The sequence below is a fragment of the Alligator mississippiensis genome, chromosome 1, assembly GCF_030867095.1.
Source record: "Alligator mississippiensis isolate rAllMis1 chromosome 1, rAllMis1, whole genome shotgun sequence".
NCBI classification, from domain to species: domain Eukaryota; kingdom Metazoa; phylum Chordata; order Crocodylia; family Alligatoridae; genus Alligator; species Alligator mississippiensis.
Window position 1 is genome coordinate 93,732,089 of NC_081824.1, and position 13,575 is coordinate 93,745,663.

The following is a 13,575-nucleotide window of genomic DNA, read 5'->3' on the forward strand; positions in this document are numbered from 1 at the left end:
GCTGGGGGGAATAGTACATACTTTGGAGGGTAGGGCTAGGATTCAGAGAGACCTCAACAAACTGGAGAATTAGACCAAATGAAATGTCATGAAGTTCAGTAAGGACAAGTACTGCAGTAAGGACAAAGTCCTGCACTTAGGATGGAATAATCCCATGCACCGATACAGGCTGGGGACTTACTGGCTCAGTAGCAGGTCTGCAAAAAAGGTCCTGGGGGTTACAATGGCCAATAAGCTGAATATGAGCCAAGTGTTCCCTTGTTGACAAAAAGGTTAATGGCATATGGGGCTGCATTAGTAGGAGTGCTGCCTGTAAATCAACGAAAGCAATTATTCCCCTCTATTCAGCACTGGTGAGACCAGATATGGAATATTATGTCCAGTTTTGGGCCCCCCACTACAAAAAGGAAGTGGACAAATTGGAGAAAGTCCAGCAAGGGCAATGAAAATGGTTAGGTGGCTGAGGCCCATGACTTCTGAGGAGAGGCTAAGGGAACTGGGCTTATTTAGTTTGGAGAAGAGGAGACTGAGAGGGGATTTAATAGCAGCCTTCAAGTACCTGGATGGTGGTTCCAAAGAGGATGGATCTCACCTGTTCTCACTGGTGGCAGATGACAAAACAAGGAGCAATGGTTTCAAGTTGCAGCAAGGGAAGTTTAGGTTAGATATTAGGAAAAGCTTTCTCACTAGGTGGGTAATAAAGCACTGAAACAGGCTACCCACACAGGTCATGAAATCTCCATCCTTATTTAAGACCTGGGTAGACAAAGCCTTGGTTGAAATATTATAGTTGGGGATGGTCCTGCAGGGGACTGGGCTCTAGATGATCTCCTAAAGTCCTTTCCAACCCTAATATTCTATGATATTTCAAGAAAATATTTCTCTAAGGAAAACATCTTCATATCAGGCATGGAGATTTGTGAGCCTTTAACAAAATATTACTGAGTAGGGAAACCAACCTTAGACCCCTCTGAGAAAGCCACAGACCTCAAAACTTATACTACTGCTGCTTCATGCTTGCAGAACGGCTGTATGAAAGATAACAATGCATTTTACATGTGCTAATTAAGCCAACATGCAGGCCCATAATCTTTTTTCAATCCCTGTCACTGAAACACTCACTTAATTTTACACACATTCTTTAATCTGATTGAGTTCACTGGGACTTAATTCAGAAAAGACACGCTTAAGTGATTTGCTGAATAAGAATGCACTTAAACCCCAGCTTAAATTTAAGTATTTTATATATGCTTTGCTAAACTGGGGGTGCAATAAGTTAGAAAGGCAATTTGAGAAATAAGTAAACTGAGGCCAAGAAAGAGTAATGAAAAATCAGCAGCAAGTCTGGGCACAGAAGTAGATGTTCAGCCTTCCTCTCCTTGTCATTTCACTGCTTTACAATGCTGGTAAGTGTGATGTTGTGTATATGAGATACTTGATGATGAGCTCTTTACTAGTACTTACTAATCAGGAAAGAGGTCTTGGAATATGAAAACATCAGCCCCATGTTCAGCATAAATCAAAAAGGAAAATAAAATGTTAGGAATTAAGACTGTAATTGAAAACAAAACAGAAAATGCCTAAGTATTTTCCATAGTATGCCCATATCTTGAATAATACATGCAATGCTGGTTTCCCCACCTTAAAAAGATGATAGTAGAAGTAGAAAAGTTACCAACAAGGGCGATCAGGGGTATAGAGATGCTTTCATGGCAAGAAAGACTAGATAAGCTAAGGGCCTTTTTACATGGTAAATTTAGGTGCTTTTAACCCCTGAACTGGCTGCACATTAGCATCTCTAAGTGGCTTAAGGTACTCATCATTTGGCTTCAAGTTACACCACGCCAGGGCAGGATTATCTCTAATCCACCTAATTTTGCTCCTGTTCCATTAAGGTATGGCTACTCCCTACAGCTATTTTGCCCAAGTTGCAGTTCTCCAGCATCCCAGGATACAGTGGTCCCTTCTGAGTGAGGGCAAGCGGGGATGCTGGGGTGCAATGGGGCCAGACACAGTACCTCATCCCTCAGGGACATTGGGCAGAGTAAGCACTGCAGCACTAAAGCGCTCAGTGGTAGTGGTGCCTCCCACCACTGCCTAGACTGGTTCACTGTTCCCACCAGTGGCAGTATGGCAGGGGCAAGATCCAGAGAAAAAAAGGATCAGGCCCCTCAGAGCCCAAGTGACACTCGGCCAGTTGGCAACTCACCCCCCTACATTGCCACCAGCTGGCTTTCAACTGGCTGGGTGCTGCCTGAGCTCCAAGGCCCCAATCTTTTTAAGAGCTCAAGCAACACTGGTCCAGCCGGCAGCCCAAGCAGGGACAGCACGAGGAGGCAGGATGCAGGGAAAAATGGACAGGGCCCCTCAGAGCTCAACTAGCGAGCAGATCCAGGCAGTGGCAAAAGGTGCTGCAGCAGCTGGGTGCTCTGGGGCTGTAGTGCTTGCTCTGCTCAGCAGGAGCAATTAGACTTGCCACTGCTAACCAAGTCTCTAGTGGCAAGTCACAACGGTGCAGGTGAAGGACAGGCAGAACAGGTTTTTTGCCTTAAGATGCGACTGCTCCACTAAGCTGAACAACACTAAGCTGATTAACATTTGGTTGGCTTACAGAGTAAGGTATAACAAGGCCTTAAAACTTCTTAGCTTAGAGAAAGGAAGCCTGAGGGAGAAATATGATAGAAGTTTATAAAATAATGAATGTCAAGGAGAAAGTAAATAGGGATTTGCTACTGACAATACTAAAACTAAGGGGCCTACAATCAAATCATTAGGTAGCAGATTTAAAGCAAACAAAACAAAGTTCATTTTTCACAGCATGTGCAACACCTTGCAGACATTCCTAAGCCTTTGAATGCTGAAAACTGTACAAGGAGAGGGGCAAGGGACATCAGTATGGATAGGCCCTGCATAAATACTCTTTGCCTTAGCCTCTACTTTCTGCCACGGTGAGAGGCAGGATGCTGAGCTATACAGACAATGGTCTAAGCCAACATGGCATTTCTTAAGTTCTCTTGGAAGACAATTATAAATGACTGATGAACCTGAATCCCAGTTTATTTGTTGGTATATTAAAGAGTTTGTGGAAGCAATAAAGTCACACAGTATTGTTAATGAAAGAAAGAAATTATTCTACAGAAAAGTGTATTCCTTCACAAAACAAATTTCTCTTAAATATTAAAGAAAAAACAATGTGACCCTAAAGACAAAGCAACCAGACAAAAGTATCCAGCTCCTTGAGCGCATATGCAGAATATTGTTATTAAAATTCTCCATCACCAGAAAGATTGTCTCAGCTGGCAATACCACTGAGCACCAGAATTACTTCAACTCATCCAACACACAGTTAATGCAATGCTTGTTCATCTGTAGAGCTAAAAAACACTTGACACCAGGTGGCTCTTTTTATTTTATATTTTACAGTTAAGGAAATTTGGACAAAGGGGTTATTTGTACTGCTTATATAATGAATCTGGCCTTGTCTGTGCTAGGATTTTGAAAATGCGTTACTAGCACATGTTTGCTCATGCACACATTTGAAGAGGCCAGTGTAGGGTAGGGCATTCATCCTAAAGCAGGGTCTCCTCCAACTTTAACACAATTAGTTTAGCATGCATTCTCATATACAAAGCTTGCCCTAAGTCTAGGGTGACCATATGTCCTGGTTTGGCTGGGACAGTCCAGGTTTTCATAGGCCGGTCCTAGATGATTGATGAAAATTAAAACCAAAGTTTTGGAATTGCAGGGGTGTGGGGCACAGTCCTATGGGGAGGTGGAGCAGCATGGTGTCCCAGGCAGACAAGCCGTGGAGAGGGAGGGGGTGGCAGAGTGGGGAGGGGAGGGACAGTGTCCTGGATTTCCTTAAACATAATATGGTCACCCTACCTAAGTCCTGAGATTCAGGAAAATATTCCTACTCAGGATGCCAGCAAGTACATATTTCAGTACTGAAATGAAAGGCCTTTTCCACATATGCCTAGATGTGGTCCTTATGCTTTAGTGCTTTCCTGAACTTGGATGTTCTTGGTAGCCGTGTTGGTCTGAGACAAGAAGACATACAAAAAAACTAGAACTCTTGGTTCCAAAACGATACCTTTTATTATACCAACTGGGGAATTGCAAGAAAACTGTCCTTTTCTGCAAGTTTTTGGGCTCAAAGGCCTTTCATCAGGCTCTGGGAAAAGTATAGATGGTAAAAGATGGTAAAAAGTCCCCATAGCTAGGAAATAAACTTCATTTTTGCACAGAGTTGGAGATGGAAGGCTGTCCCTCTGGGTCCATGAGAATGTCTTTGTGAGCTGTGTTGAGTAGCTCTTTGATGTGTAGATTAGGTAGAATTCCTTCCCTGGAGGTCTCAGATGGCAGGCAGGGAGGTAAAAAATCTTTCTTGTTCTGCAATGAAGTTTAAAATCCAAATCAGCTTAAATTTGGCATCTTCTGTGTTTCAGGGATGTACTTGGTAGCCGTGTTGGTCTGAGACAAGAAGACATACCAAAAACTAGAACTCTGGGTTCCAAAATGGGCACTAATAACTGAACAATGCAGTTTCCTTAGGCCAGAAAGAGGGGCACAAATCAGAGACTGTGTGAAAACCATGCTGAGTTATCAGACCAGCATGAATACAATGTAATATTGACATTCCTAATGTAACCTGGGTACACCCAAGGGTGTGCCCTATTCTCAGTTGGATGGGATGGGTAGGCAGGAGTGGGTGCTGTGAGAGGGATGCCGAAATTTCAGGCTGATCCCTCTTTCCTCTATAGAGTTACCCAGGCCCAAAGTTCTTAACTATATACAATTTATTGAGTTACCAACATTTATATATAACAGTCTTTAAGATAGATATAATTACAGATATAGATACAAATATACATATAAAGGTCTGATAGCAAGAGCAAGTCTGCCCTAGGGAGGGCATTCAGTTAAGTGCCCCTGCCTGAGGCCCAGAAGAGGGGTGGATCCCAGGACAGTCAATCCAGCAAGTTGATACCACAAGTGGGTTAGCTAATAAAGACATCCTTACAGAGCCCATTACATAGAATTAATACACCCAACTATTTATAACACCAACAATAACAATAGATAGTGAATAGGAAACATAACTATACCAGATATTGGACACACACTATCTGGGTTCCAACCACTTGGTCCCTCAAGTGGGATAGGGTCTTCTCCCCCTAGGCCCACTGGGAGTTCCACAGAACCCTCCCCAGTGTATGTTTAGGGTCTCCTCCCCTCTGACCCTGGGGAGTGGAGGGTATGTGGGCCCCTTGCCCACTTCCCCCAGGGTCCCTTGCCTAGGGGCCCCTCCCCTGCAGGACCCGGGCTCCAGGTAACTCATGGTCCTCCCTTTGGGGGCTGTCAGTCTGGCCTCTGGGTCCCCACACCGTCTCAGGCATCTGGAGCCGTTGGCCTCGAGTTGAGGGTCCTTCCCTCTGGGCCCTGTGCCCCGTGTTGGGCACCCAGGGAGCTCCTATGGGAGCCAAGCCCTCACTGGCTCCGGTTCCCCAGCCTCATGACTGGGGTCTTTCCCCTTCCTGGGCCCTGCTGTGGGCACGGGGACTCCTTTAGTTTAATGCTGAGCCACAGTGCGGGGCTCCGGCAATCCAGCCTAGAGCCAGGGCTAACCTAAGCAGCCTTGAGCTGCTCTCAGGGCCAGCTCTCCGTGCGTCAGTACACACCACCTCACCCAGCCGCTTGAAGGGTTTGTGGGCTCAAGTCGCCTCGAGCACCTCCCAGAGCCTGAGCACCGTGTGCTGATCTACGTGTCTTCAAGGCTCAGGCAGGGTCCTGATGATCTTCTCTGGATCTCCTCTCTCCTTGCCATCCCTTGCTGTGTCTGCCCAGCATGGTAAGCATGCTGGGCTTTTATTTACACCGGAGGCCCCACCCCTGAAGTCTGCTGGACCTGCAAAGTGCAGTCTTCAATCAGGTCCAGGGGCTCCTCGCTTCCACCCTCCTCCAAGCAGAGGCAGGGAAAGCCCCTCCCAGCTGTTTCCTGATTGGTGGAAATGCTCCACCAATCTGAAGTGTCCTTTTCCAAGCCAGGCTTGCTGGGCAAAAGCAGTGAGCTTGCCACACTAAGGGAGATATTTGTGGCCTTACTGCAATGATTGTCAACCAAGGTGCTGCGAGATCTTATAAAGGGTGTGCTGGGGTGCTGCACAATATTAGCGTTCTTAGTCGTGCAAACATCTACACATGACACACAAGATAAACCCAGAGATTTCGTATAGGAACCCAGTGTTGATCCACAGTTCACCCCACAGGTCAAACATTCTGACTTGTTAAGGTTTTCTTGGAGTTCTTTGCAAGAATAGTGCTGTTAATTTTCCAGTCAAAAATGAGTGAAAGCTAAAAGCTAGCATTTTATGAAGGGGTGCCTCAAGTCTAACAAGGGGTGCCTTGAGTCTAAAACAGCTGAGACCTACTTACTGCCTTAGTGTATATAAAAGTCCAGGAAGTAAAGGGAAACTGAGCTCTGTTCTTTTTCCTGCCAAAATCCATGGATGGGAAACGCGTGAACAAGTCTTTTTTATTAAATATATAACCTTATTCACCAGCCAGCATTGTACAGCAAAGGACCAGGTGCTTTTGAAAATTTTGTTTGGGCATGTGCAATATGAAAATAATTTGTATAAAGGCCAGCAACAGAAACAGAGAGAGCACAACGAATCTTCAGTTAGGAGGCAGAGCTGGCATCAGGCTTTATTGTTTGAAAACCTTCACTTTAGTACTCCTAAATTTGCCAGCTCCAAAGTTACCATTTCTGGAAACCGTCCAGGGAGAATGGATATAACAAGTTGGTGCATATTCCATGACTTTGTATTCAGAATGGGCTCACCAGATACCAAGGAACAGGGATAGTTCCAGAAATTCTAGCTCAGATGATAACAACAGTATTTCATTCAGTGTTGAGAGAGGAATAGGCACTGTTATTTTTTGCATGACTTTCTATTGCTAATTATATTAAAGCCACACAACAAGTATAAGGCACTGAAAGGTTGAATTAGAAACTCTTTACTGAGCATCTTCCTGAAAAATTATTTGTGAGGCAACATACTGAAATATTAGCATTTATTGAAGAATTACAATAATGTCCAGGCTGAGGTTTTTATACACCCGTTTTCCCCTCATATTATTTTTATTTTCAGGAAAAAAAACCCTCTAAATTCCATTACTATGGAACTTCCATTATAACTCCTACTGGGCTCAGAGCTCAGGTCTAGCAGATTAATCGTGCAGTAAAACTGAGATAAATTAGGAGTTCTGAAGGGTTTCTACTGCTGGGTTCTGAACGATCTGTGGGGGACAATGCACGGCACAAACAAGCATGCCAAAAACTTAGTGGTTCTTTCTGAGGTGTGAGATATTAATACTACTACAAATGCAGCTTGATCTGTGATAAGCTATCTTCATGCAAACTTGCAAATAAACCCAGAGTTCTTCAAAGAAATGTGGAGGTTTAATGTTTTTGTAAACTGCATCTTGTGTCCCCCTCCACTGACCCCAAGATATCACTGCTACTACCAACTAGAGGAGTTTCTTAACAAACTCGTTTAGCAGAGGCCTGTGTTCCTTGATGATCAGTTTCTTAAATTCAAGCCCTGCTGGACTGACTGTGGTAGAATCATTACACTGGGTGAACATCTTGGTCAGTATCTTGCCAGGCCACCTAATTCCCAAATCCCAAAACCACTGATTACCAATTAGCTACTTATACTGTGGCAGTGCTCAAAATATTCTAGGATCTCCACAAATAAGAGTAGCAATTCTGGGCTCCTAAACAGCATTTTCACTCTCAAAGGGCATTACCAATCCCATTTTACAAAGAGGGAAAGAATCAAGGCACAGAGAGGTAAAGTAACCTGCACAAGGTCACCCAGAAAACCAATGGCAGAGCTGGGAAGAGAACCTACATTTCCTGAAGCCCCATCTATTACTTTATTCACTAGGCCAATCCAAATGAGAAAGGAAAATAAAAGAATTAAAGCTAGTACAATCCAATGCAGAGTAAGTATCAGCTCGCAGTCAAAGCAGCTTTTTAAAGCTTTTTCCCTTTTCTATTTCTTTTTAGAAGAGGCAGAGTTTAGTAATGGCCAAGCTCTTTGTTAGAAGCAGAGGCTTTTTCTGACTTTGTGATAGCAGAATATCTAATGTGGGAGAGGAGGGAGGGTGTCTGCCCCTCCCTGGAGGCTCTCAACACTAAACACTAAAAATGAACGATATTCTGGATGTCATGGATATGGATATGATGGAAACAGAGAGGACCAACTTTATGCACACCCCGGAAAACCCCCACACACATTTTGTTCTTTTTCTACAGGCACTGAGCTGCATAGAAACAGTGATAGCCTTTATGTACCTGTGTGGGGGTGTTTAATAGCAGATCATAATGTACTTTACTGAATCTCTTGTGGTTAAACATTGTTTTTACAATGAAAATTTAATAATCTTTTACCATCATAAAAATCAAATTGGCTTAAACACTAGAGTACCCATTTTGTCGGCAGACTTAGAAGTCAATTTAACTACATACATTACCGTTGTCAGCAGCAGAGTACAGCAGAAATTTCCAGACATCTTTGTCAGTTATGTGTTTTAAACCAAGAGCATGTGGTAAAAACCCTCAGGTTGTTTTAACCATTGGGTGGGTATGATCCCAAATACACTCTGGCAGGTAATCAGTGAGATGGCTGAAGTGTGTAAAGCAGTTACCTATGCTTTTTCAGCTTTGGGTCCTTTCTATCATAGCACTTAGGCACATGCTTAAGACCTTTGCTGAACTGGGGCCACAAAAGCTCCAATAGCACAACAGTTTCAATGAGATGGTGATATTTCAGCTATGGAGAAGTACATACTATCTGCTTTGATTTGAAAAGAATCTTATGCAAAAGTAGAAACAAAACAAAAAATAAAATAAATCAGCACACCTCCTTTAGTTTTTATAATGATGTTTTATGATAGTTTTATACAATGATGTCATCTTGGTTTTAATATTTATGGGCTCTCATTTATTTTGAAAGCCCTGGAGCAGTTTCAGTGCATTCTCCATCAGAGGGGATTCAGAAAGGACATTTAACCAAGGGCTAAAGACTTTCTTGAATCTAGGGTTAAGTTTTTGAGGCTTAGGGACCTTAGGTTCTAATTGACAAGAGCTATATCAAAAATCACACCATAAATACATGGAAATGAATGATTTAAAAAATGCTCTACTTCTGGAATGCTCCTCTCTGATCATATAGCAGCAACCCTGCTGCTTCACCTTCCCCATGGACAGAGAAAGACAATGGAGATGATTTCTTTTTAAAATATTTTCCAGACAAGGATTTTGTTTGGATTTATAGTAAGATCCTGATCTTGTATGTTTATGTTGTAGTGGTATTTCTCTTGAAGGATCCCATAGCACTTTGTGAACTACATACAGTAAACACTGCTGACATGGGAAGCATGTTACCTCACAAGGGAAGATTTTGGCATAGCAGGGTGCATCTACATATGCCCCCAACTGTGCAGTAACAGCTGTTACTATGCAGTCCCAGCAGTGCGCAAGTCATTTCCGACCCTACTGTGGAGTAGCATTGGCATTATGGTTCATGCCTGCTGATGCTACGTCTCCGTAGCTCGTTGCTACAGTAATGTAGCATCTTGTGTACATGCACCTGCAATGTAGGATTTTTACAGGTATCACAGTGTTTAAGATTTTCAAAGCTCCCCCAAAACATTATTGAGTTAATTTTACAATATACTGGTAAGGAGTGTGGGCATCACTATTTTACACATGCAGAACCTGAACCACAGGAGCCAAATGCTTTGCTGCAAGTCACATAGCAAATAAGAAGGGACTAGAACCCAGAAGATTAGACTTGTAGCCTAATAGATATTAGAGCTGTGAGAAACAGCACTGTTTCATTTGACTTCCGTTTCGCTATTTCAACCAGACAGTTTCATTCTGAGTTTCATTTCATTTCAAAAGCACTGTTCTGTTTTGTTTTGTCAAAACTGTTTCGCTGTTTTGACACTGTTTCGACATTTTGTCCAGAGGCTATAATGGGGAAGCACAAAACTGCCTATAACGTTGTCATTTTTTGGCTGATTTGGATGAAACTTGCAGGGATGGTAGCCCCTTCTGAGGCCATGAGGCTTACCTAGTTTCAAGGAGATAGGTGCAGGAGTTCTAGGAAAGTGCACCTCAAAGTCTTGAAAGCAAAACTCAAGTCAATTGTAAGTGTGAAGGCACAGGGGGGTGAAAACAGCCAGTATGGTAGCCCCTCCTGAGGCCATGAAGTCTGCTACATTTCAAGGAGATAGGTGCAGGGGTTTCTGGGAAACTGTACCTCAAGCTGCTGACAAGCAAAACTTGCGTCACGTGTGTATGTTAAGGCACAGCAGGGTGAAAACTGCAGGCATAGTAGCCCCTGCTGAGGCCACAAAGCCTGCCAGCTTTCAAGGAGTTAGGTGCAGGAGTTTTGAAACTGCACCTCAAACTGCTGACAAGCAAAACTCGTGACATGTGTGACTGTGTGCATTAAGGCTCACCCTCACTGGCACTGAGGCCTCTACACAACACGGTAGTGTGCCCCAATGAGGTCTCCTCCTCCCCTACAGCCTCAGTCTAATCCACCACTTTAAATAACTTAGTGAGGAGCAGCACAGTAGCAACAAAAGCATCTCAGAAGCCAAACTGTGACAGACCCTTTCTTTCCTCTCCTGCAGGAGCTTCTTTTCTAGTGTGTGTTAAGGTGTGCCCTCACTGTGTCCTTCTCCCCTCTTCCCCCTCCCTCTCCTTACTTTCTGTTTCCCTGCAAGCAAGGCCAGCTTCGGCTTTGAAACTTCAAATGTTTCAAAACTTTTGAAATGTTTCAGCTACCCTCATTTCATATTGAGGCTGTTTCAAAGCCCTTCATTTCATTTTGATTTCACTGTTTTGAGCCCAAAATGAGTCAAAACAGCATTGAAACGAAACAGCCAGTGAAATTTTGCACAGTCCTAACAGATATGGGACTGATTACCTTTCAAACTCCATGTGAATCAATTGAACTTTGGTTTTTAAGGTCTCAACCAGAAAATCCACACACTACATGAGGGGAATACCTAGGCATTTTCCTTAGTACCCAAGGCTGTGTGTAGACAAAACAAGGGGCATGTGTGCACGAAATTTTAAAGGGGGTTAAATGCTTTTGCACCACTTTAATGGTGTTGGTCTTTGCACGTGTTGGCAGCGTATTGTGCAGTAATTCCAGCCACTGTAGCATATTTGGCAGCATACTGTGCCTTAAGGAGCATAATGTGCCTCTGAGGAGTTTTAGTTTGCTGCCCTACAGCTGTGGAGTGAAGCACCAGGCTGTGTGCAACTCAGGGGCTCTGCAGGAAGCCCGTGCAGGCAGCCTGGCATCAGCCTGGGAAGGCAGGCTCTGTCCAAGAAAAAAAAAAACAAAACCTGAAATACCCATACCTGAAAATGGGTGCCACTGGGGGGGGGGAGGGGGTGCCACTACTACAGAGGGAAGCACCAGCCTCCCCTGCAGCCCAGGGGCTGCTCCACCCACCAGCAGTTCACCCTCCCCTCCCCACTGCTGGAGAGGCAGGGAAGTTTGGGTGTGTACACGACACAGGGATTTAAAGGGCCCTAAATTGAAGCGGTGCTTTTAAAAACCCACCACTTCAATTTAAGGCCCCCGTTTCATCTACACATGCTCCAAAGCCTTAGATACAATCAAAAGGTTTAGCAATAGAGCTTTTGATGATATACAGCTACCAACATTGCTATGCACTAACACACATCTGTCAGTGCCACAAGTCATCACCACCTGAGAGGCTTTCTGTGTGTGTAGGGAATACAAAAAGAACCTCATGCAGGGAGCTGGAGATATCTGAGGCCTTAGAAATGTTACGGATATTTAATGGAAGGGCCAATGAAGGTCAAGCAGCTGGAACAAGCCAAGTAACTGATGACGTGCACTTAAGGGCGGCAAGGGCTTTGAAGTACATGGGAGGGATGAGCAGAGTGACAGCAGCCAGGCCAACCAAGGGTTAAACCTCACCATGTTCAGAGTTGAGGATAAGGCCTCTGGAGCATACTACACTTAGCCAGTTATTCATGGCTTAAGTACTTACCCAGCCACACGTTAATGCAACTAATGGCATGATAAGTTTCATAGTTTCATAGCTGTTAGGGTCAGAAGGGACCTGAGCAGGTCATCAAGTCTGACCTCCTGCCATGGCCAAGAAAGAATGCTGGGATCATATGACCCCGGCTAGGTGATTATCTACCCTCCTTTTGAAGACCCCCCAAGGTAGGAGCAGGCACCACTTCCCTTGGAAGTTGGTTCCAGATCCTAACCGGCCTGACTTTGAAGTAGTGCCTCCTGATGTTTAGTCTGAACCTACTCTCAGTCAACTTGTGGCCGTTATTCCTAGTTACTCTGGGTAGTGCTCAGGGAAACAGGGCCTCTTCTATTCCCCACTGCTCCCCCCAAGTTTATAGATGGCCACCAGATCCCCTCTCAGCCTTCTCTTGTGGTGTGGCTTCTCCATCCATACTATTCATCAGATTTGGCACTCTCAGATATCTATCTGTTTCCCTAAGCTGAAGGAAGACCTTCAATAATAATGATGTGGTTTCAGCAGTCAGTGAATTGCTGGACATATAGGACAAAGGTTTCTGCCAGATGAATATAATCAAGCTGCATCTACACCTGACCAAATGCAGTGATGTGTTTTAGAAACTTTTGAATGCCCCTAATAAGCATGAATGTAGACAAGTAGTTGGACAAGTCTGATATCCCATTCCAAAGCCTAGAAAACTCTAAACAGCTTGCTACATATTTGTAGTTCAAACAATAAGTTTGCATTTTGGCCACAATCTAAACTTCATCTCGTTTTTCATCCAATTATCAACCAATTTTAACCAATCCACACATCACTGTTTAGTTCACATGAAACTACTCCATCTTAAAAACCGCCTCCAAACATGGGAAAAAGCAGAGGGTTAAATATGCTATATTCTACAGCTTCTGTCCAATGAACATAACAAAACTACTACAGAGCATGTCTACCAAAGACTGAACATTTGTTCGTTCACTTGTGAGCTTTCTCACGCGCTCGCTTTCTTGCTTTCACACACACACACACACACACACACACACACACACAAATACCATGTGCAATGGTGCCATCTGCTGACTCCTGCAGCAAGAATATTACAACTAGTTACTTGGTACAGGCTTAGTTATCCTTTAACACAGAAATACTACTGCAGAGAAATTCATAATAGAAAATCATTTAAAATAAAACTATGAAAAAGTACAAGTTCTATAGGATTACATTTTGCCAGGAGTTAAAAGAGCAGTAAAATGCATCTCTTTCTCCATCTATATATAACACGAGTTTGCATAATCATTTTCCTGCTTTAATTCAATAAAAAAAAAGAAATTAAAATCAGTTGCTATCTAAACTAACTGCAATTATCTCCCTTTCCCCTTGGCAGGAGATATTTTTAGTCTATACATATATAGTTATAGTATAGCATAGCTGTTTTAAAATTGTATATGCCAGTACAGTTTATAGATTTTA